At 37.2% G+C, this 8,126-nt stretch overlaps 1 protein-coding gene across 2 annotated transcripts in view; it reads right to left on the reverse strand.

The window, feature by feature from the left end:
• Positions 1 to 2,815, reverse strand: part of LOC145280117 (ras-related protein Rab-23-like) — a 296,207-nt gene extending 293,392 nt beyond the window's left edge. The window contains exon 1 of one of the 2 annotated variants that reach the window (XM_080131872.1): positions 1,814 to 2,815. The gene's annotated coding sequence lies outside the window, so the exon portion shown is untranslated. The remainder of the gene's footprint in view (positions 1 to 1,813) is intronic. The other variant, XM_080131870.1, reaches the window with a different exon arrangement.
• Between the last annotated feature and the right edge of the window lie 5,311 nt (positions 2,816 to 8,126).

An 8,126-nucleotide genomic window follows, 5' to 3' on the forward strand; every position in this document is an offset into this window, starting at 1 on the left:
TACCTTCATCTTTGTTTATTCACTCTAATACCCTTATTCCCTTCTCTTCCATTCACCCTTCATTCCTTACTTTCTTTCATCTATTTATTTCTTCATTTTTTTTTTTTTTTTATATTAATAAATTATTTTTCCTACCCGGGTATATAAAGATCATATATCCATACATGCACACACCCAAAAATATCCATATGCATACATTATTACGAGCTTCACTCAAAACGATCTATTACTCATTTGGTTCAAATATACCTTCAACAGGTACTTATTTCGGCTAGTAATACCATAACTGCTCGATGAAGTAGAATATTAAGTGACTTACATAACCCATACGGGTATGATTATAGTTGCGACCTCACTTATCCTCTTTGTGGGGGGGGGGTTATTTGATGGGGGTTAGTTGTACTTATAGCAGTTCCAGTCTCCTAATTTAGAGTTCCTTAAGTGCGTGTATTCTGAAATGTTTGCAGGATATAGCAGTTTCGACAATCACAACTAATATTAACCACAATACAACACGAAATACGGCCTGGGGTGGCCTGAGGTTACCTGCTAGTATGTTATAAAAGTAACCTTGTCTGTTTGCAGAACGGTTTCTACCAAACGACTCCAACTCAAGTCATATATTTTTGAAAAACTTTTTAAATCACCACTATATATATATATTGTGTTCAAATTGGCTCTATAATAACAAAATCTGAAGTCCGCATAAATAAAAATGTCATATTTAAGTGTATTTTACGATTGGGCAACGCCGGGCGGCGTGGTAGTATATATATATATATATATATATATATATATATATATATATATATATATATATATATATATATATATATATATAAGCTGTACACATGTATTGAGCACTTTTGAAAAATATTGGTTTCAGTCCATGTTAATAATATACCTGAACTTAATCAATCAATCAATCAATCTCTCTCTCTCTCTCTCTCTCTCTCTCTCTCTCTCTCTCTCTCTATATATATATATATATATATATATATATATATATATATATATATATTGATTGATTGATTGATTGATTGATTGATTAAGTTCAGGTATATTATTAACATGGACTGAAACCAATATTTTTCAAAATCAATCAATCAATCAATCAATCAATCAATCAATATATATATATATATATATATATATATATATATATATATTGATTGATTGATTGATTGATTGATTAAGTTCAGGTATATTATTAACATGGACTGAAACCAATATTTTTTCAAAAGTGCTCAATATGTGGAGCTTTTAAATAATTAGAAATAGAATTATATAAGCATTCTAAAGAAAAAAAACCCGTTATCAATAAATGTTACTAATTGGGCAAACATGTGATTTTAAGTATTTTCTTTAATTTTCGACTTTTAAGCGATTATCGAGGACCTAAATGGCTTTAACGAAAGCAGACTTTACACTACTTTTATTTTAGAGTAAATAAACGTTTTGAAATAAGTTTAAAAAATCCAGGTAGGTAGAAGAGTGGTATTTACTTGCCTTTGGTAACATTTATTGTATTTTTATTTTTTCATGTTTTTTTTTCTTTTTTTTTTTTTTTTGCTGGATATTATATATTTAAAAAAAAAAACGTCCGAAATCAAAATCAACAGGAATAAGGAAAAATAGACATTTACAAACTTTTTCACGCATCTAAACAAAAAACATAGCGTATTGACAACTTTTTAAATGTATAAACTTACGAACACAGTTTATTTCGCTTTTTTTTTTTTTAAATAAGAAGATAGTAAATTAAAAAAAAAAAAAAAGGAGGTGAAGGAAAAAAGAAATCTTTTTTACTTACTTATTGGGCTGAATAATTCCCCATTGAAACAAAATGTAAACAAAAAAAACAATAAAAAACACAACTGGTAAGAAAAATGATCACAGAAATCCGCTGGTAATTGAAATAGCGATTGTCACGTGGCCTAGGGAAACGGACATCGGAACGTAATATGTGCGTGCGTGTGAAATGTTCGGGGTTTCTTCTTCTTCTTCTTCTTCTTCTTCTTCTTCTTCTTCTTCTTCTTCTTCTTCTTCTTCTTCTTCTTCTTCACATTGTGTGTGTATGTGTCTGTGTGTGTGTATGAAATGTTCGAAGTTCGTTCTGTCGTTCTCGTTCTTGTTTTTTACAGCACACACACACACGTATGTGTGTGTGTATGTGTGTGTGTATGTGTGTGTGTGTGTATGTGTATGTGTGTGTAAATCTGTGTGTAAGTGTGTGTATGTGTGTGTAAATGCGTGTATGTAAATGCGTGTGTGTAAATGTGTGTGTTAATGTGTGTGTGTGTGCGAGTATGTGTATGTGAAGTGTGTGTGCGAATATATGTGTGTGTGCGCAAGCGCGTGTGTGTACGCGTGTGCGAGTGTGTCCGTGTGTGTGTGTGTGTGTGTGTGTCTGTATGTGTGTGTGTGAGTGAAGTTAAGAGAGGGGTATATAGATAGAGACGTTTAATAGTCAAGAAGAAGAAGAAAAGTCATAATGTTTGTTGATTTTTAGAACAGTTCAAACAGCGATGATGAAGTTTACTAAGTTTGTTGCGATAAACTTTTTATAACAACATGTCCATATGTTTTGTTTCGTTGTTTGCGTAGAAGCTTTTTTCTTTCCTCTTTTTCGATTGTCGAACTTAACGGTTTGTGTTCGCGCATTGCCCTGCAAAGCGGGAGTGTCCGGCGCTGGCCGGGAGGGTCGTGTTTCTAGGCGTGGAGTTGAGACGTGAAGTTTTCCTTTTGTTTTCGTCGTAAAGTAACACTCCGACTACATCTCTAGAGAAACTCGTAACGAAATACCGCCCCCCCTCTCGCTCTCTTTCACTCTCTCTCTCTTTCTCTGTCTCTCTCTCTCTCTCTTTCTCTCTCTGTCTGTCTGTCTCTCTCTCTCTCTCTCTCTCTCTCTCTCTCTCTCTCTCTCTCATTCACACTATCTCTTTGTCCTCTCTGTCTGTTTATCGGTCTCTCTCTCACCTCTGTCTGTCTGTCTGTTTGTCTGTCTATCTTTGCCCCCTCAGTCTTTATGTCGCTTCTCTCTGTTTGTCTGTTTATTTCCCTCTGTGTCGCTTTCTTTCTTTTTGTCCCCCCTGTCTGTCTGTTTCTTCCCATCTGTCTCTCTCTGCCTCTCTCTATTTGTCCCCTCTGTTTGTCACGCCCTTCTGTTTGTCTATATTTCTTCCTCCCATCTGTTTGTCTGTCAGTCTGTCTCTCTCTGTCTCTGTCTGTCTGTCTGTCTGTCTGTCTGTCTGTCTTGCTCTCTCTCTCTCTCTCTCTCTCTCTCTCTCCTTCTCTCTATTCGCCTATATCTTTACGCGTGTGTCAACGCTGGTAGAAAAATATAAGCAAAAACGTCATACGCATATGTTAGTGTATGTGTGCGCGCACACAAATGTGTATGTAACGTACGTGCATTCATATGCGTGGTTTTGATTTTACTTCAGTCGAAGTTCTCACAAATGAAGTTCTCACAAATGAAGTTCTCACAAATGAAGGGGCCCCTTTCTGGAGTCAAGACTTGATTTGTATATGAGATATATTTGAACATTCTATTAAAGTTATCCTGCTGTGAAGAAGGTGGGCTGTGTTTATTGCTTCCTCACGAGAGTAAATTACGCATGAGGCCGTTTTTTTAATGTGGAAATGGAGAGGGAGAAGGGGAATGGGGATCAGCTCCCGAGAGGTGGGAAATGGGAGCTGGATAACGAGAGTTTCTTGGTATATAGGGTTGCCCCCACATGGACCAGAAACTCATTGCCACAAGGGCAATGGTCTTTGCTTGCAGCATCTGCCGGAACAGACACTACACTTTGATCTTGGCTCGAAGGACAAACCCTCTGTGAAGAGAGGGTGGGCTCTCTCTACCATGCTAGAAAGAAGTTACGTCTGAAAGTATCCTCTACAAGACCACCATTAGGCCATGTATGCAGTATTGTTGTCACAGTTGGGCTGGTGCATCTGCTACTAGTCTCTCACTTCTGGACAGGGTTCAAAAGAGAGTCGCCAATCTAATAGGTCCCGAACTGTCAGCTAGGCTTCAGCCTCTCTCCTATTGACGAAATGTTGCATCTCTCTGCCTGTTTTACAAATATTTTAATGGTATATGCTCCGACGAACTACAAGTCCTTGTACCCCCTCGATGTAAACACATCTGACAAACCCGACAAGCAGCAAAATCCCACCCCTACACAGTAGAGATCTTCAGATGCCAAAAAGCCTTCTACTCTAATAGTTTCTCACCAGAACTGCTAAACTTTGTCATTTCTTTCCGGGTACCTGCTTCTCTGATTGTACTGACACGCAGAAGTTCAAATGTAATGTAAACAGACATCTTGCTGCTCAACTCCCTACATACCTTGCATATATGTTCCAGATAGTAGCTCCGTACATCAAAGTGGCATAGTGCCTTGTTTAGGGTGAAAATGCAACAGCAGCAGCAGCAGCAGCAGCAGCAGCAACAACAACAACAACAACAACAACAACAACAACAACAACCACTGTGTGAGTATAGAAGTTACTTCTCTGATAATATTGTGCCCGAGATGGGTATATTTGCTGATGATACAACGCTCTATAACATGCACGAGAGATGAACGGATGTACATGAATCTAAGACAATGCCAGAATCGTTAGAAAATGACATCCAAACCGAAGTTGAGGGGGGGGCATAAATGGATGGTAACATTTAATGCTAGAAGACTAAGCTGCTCTCCTTTAACAATTACAAGATGCCTTTCCAACCATGACAAATAGTACCTTACCTAAGAATTCTTCCTTCAAACTCTTAGGCCTAATATTCACGGCCATATGAACTGGAACAAATATATTGAGGATATGGCAAAGGCTGCTACAAAAAAGGTGGGAACCCTCTATTGTGCTAGAAGCCTGCCCACACCTGAGTGTATCGTGTACCTCTACAAAGTCACCATTCGCCCATGCATGGAGTATTGTTGCCATATCTGGGCTGGTGCATCTACCACTAGCCTCTTGGATAGGATTAAAAAAAAGAGATGTCAATCTAATAGGTCCCACTTTGTCAACTAAGCTTCAACCCCTGTTCCATCGCCGCAATGTTGCATCACTGTGCCTGTTTTACAAATATTTTAATGGAATGTGTTCTGATGAACTCGTTGCATTTGTGCCCTCTCGACGTACATATCCCCGACAAACCTATTTAGCAACAAAATCACACCTCTTCATTGTTGAGGTCCCTAAATGCCAGAAAGCTTTCTATTCTCTTTCCTCCAAAAGCTAGACTTTGTAATTCCCTTCCTGCTACCTGCTTTCCAGACTGTACTGATATGCAGAAGTTTTAAATGCGAAGTAAACCAACTATCTTGTTAATATTTCCTAGACATGGTCCCAAGTAGTAGCCTCTTACGTTCAAGTGGCGATATGCCTAGTTAGGAGGTGAACGTGAGTAAAAAAAAAAAAAAAAAAAGAAAAAGAAAAAGAAAAAAAAAGAAGAAAAAAAGAAAGAAAAAAAACATTAATTTTCTTCTTACTAATTGACTAGTTAACTATGTTATCTTGTTGGTTGGTTGGTTGTTTTTGTTTTACGGCATATCAACCCTTTTCAGGTTATTTAATGCCGAATCCAGTGATTTTGAAGAACAATTTTTTTAATAGAATATATTTGTTTTTTGCAAGTCAGTTTCTATTTAACCCACAGTTGGGACCCTAATAGGTACTACCACTCCGGGTCAGAGTGGACCTGGGAGCAATGGCAATTAAAGGGTGGCTCCACACTCGCCAAAGCCCGCAAGCTGGGGCCTCACCATCGAATATAGTTTAAGGTCATATCCACGACCTATGTTATCTTGTATTTCTGTTTTTATTATATTTGACTTCAGTTAGTTTTAAGGGATCAAGGGAGCTAACTCCTCCTTGAGATAACACTTGATCCCGTTACGATTTAAATTTATATCCAAGAGCTCTTTTAGGAATAGACGCTGTTCCCTTTATAGCTGCTATCTGTATTTCGTTATAGCTTGTTCTTTAAGGTATTGCTTCTAAGTATTTCTGAAGATTCTTTTTTATTAGGCCAGTTGCTCCTATTACAACCAGTATAATATTTCTTTCTTTCAGGTTCTGATATTTTGTTATCTTTTCCTGTTCAACTCTATTAAGGCCAAAGTCATTGGGGACTGCGACATCGATAATGAGCGTAGTTCTTTCGGTCTTCTTGTGTTTAGTATCCCATGTACATTGAAAGCCGACTTTCACTATCTAAATTTAAGGGTTTATCAAGAGGAGATTGTCTGTCTAAGAGAAACCCTCCACAAACACAATTATCCCCCCAAAACACCCGCCCCGAAATTTACCACAATTTGTATATCTATAAATATAAAAGCGAAAATGTATGTATGTGTGTTCGCTTTTTCTGTATGTCTACAAAAGTTTTTTTTTTTCAGAGAAGCGGTCGGTCGCTTCACAACTTTTAAAAACTTTTTATATCACATATAAATCGTAATATCTCACAGTTAACAATGAAGCTCGCCTGTCTATTTAATTTGCTCGATTTCGGGAAGATAAATATTCAACATTTGTCGCTCGCCCCATGTAGGTTAGTCTTTTTCCTATAACATCTTGGGAAAATAAAAATAATAAAAAAAGCGTTCTGCAGTAAATGAATAATATCCCGCAGTCAAACTTGACCTCATTAACTCATTAAAACGGGCACCTGCCAAATCCAAGTAATTAAATAAATTCAAACGTGTTTCCTTTAGCATATCGCGGTGGGGCAATGGTTAACGTCGCACTTTTTTTTTCACACTTTAATTTACAACTTTGCCTCAAGGGTTCGGGTTCGATCCTCATACTTACTTTTTTTAACCCCCCCACCCCTGGAGTTTCCACACACACACCTCCAAACACCCGGGCAACGCCGGGTACCCCTCGCTAGTTATATATAAAGGGTTTGTCAGAACAAACCCAAAGAATATGTAATCCAGCAGAACAATATTCAACGACTGAACTCTCTGAAAGCATCTTGTGCGAGGCATATATGAAGGAAAAGGGTCCGCAGGAGGACAGAGGAAACAGTTCAAAGACAATCCGAAGGTTTCCCCTCAAACAGTTCGGTTTGTATACTAACTCATGGGAAAAACTAAGCCAAGACAGATGTTCCTGGCGTGTCGCAACTCACAAAAGGGGTCACAATTGCTGAATCCGCAAGCAATGAAGAACGCAAGAGAAAACGTGACATTAAAAAAGATCCTTGATACAACATCCTTGATACAGAATCATCTCACAGGTGACCAACATGCAGGAAATACTTCAGAGCTCGAATCGGTCTAACAAGCCATCTTCGAACCCATTGAACAATTGCATGATTACGGTCATCTTCGCAGCAATCGACGACGATCATCATCATCATCATCATCATCATCATCATCATCATCATCATCATCATCATCATCATCTATCTATCTATCTATCTATATATATATATATATATATATATATATATATATATATATATAGAGAGAGAGAGAGAGAGAGAGAGAGAGAGGGAGGGGAGGAGAGAGAGAGATGTCGTGTGTTCTATTCTTATGTCTGATTAAAATTAAAAACTAATTTTTTTTTTATTCCAATTTAAGTCGTCTTATTGGCTAAGCACGTTTGTTATCGCTGTCTGATGACTAATCAAATGGATAAGCGTTCGGTATTTTCTGACCCGAGCGGATATTTATGGAAATCTGATGCAGCAGGTACAAAAAAGTATTAGATTTTCACTAGAAAAACTCCAAATGTGCAAATAGATTCGTTTTACCATTATTTCGCAATTTTATTTAAAAAAAAAATAATAAATTAAATAAGTTTTTAAAATTTAATTAAAAAAATAATGTTCCAGAAATACAGTAATCTGTTCGAAAAATATCTAAATTTCTAACGTTAGGATTGATATTAAAAACATGACCATTGTGATAAAAGCACTTTGACTTTACACGTCCATTACGGCAATAAATCCTTTTTGCTAAAAGTGAAAAAAATGCCCAGTTAGATTTATTTATTTTTGCTTGTTTGTTCCTTTGCGACGATATCAGACGGCGTGGGGGGTCCGAGAGAAGTTTGAACTATAATGAACACGATTCAAGCAGAACGGCCATGTTACACGTCTA

This window comes from Euprymna scolopes, chromosome 7 (genome assembly GCF_053919585.1).
Source record: "Euprymna scolopes isolate OS-2025 chromosome 7, ASM5391958v1, whole genome shotgun sequence".
NCBI lineage: Eukaryota > Metazoa > Mollusca > Cephalopoda > Sepiida > Sepiolidae > Euprymna > Euprymna scolopes.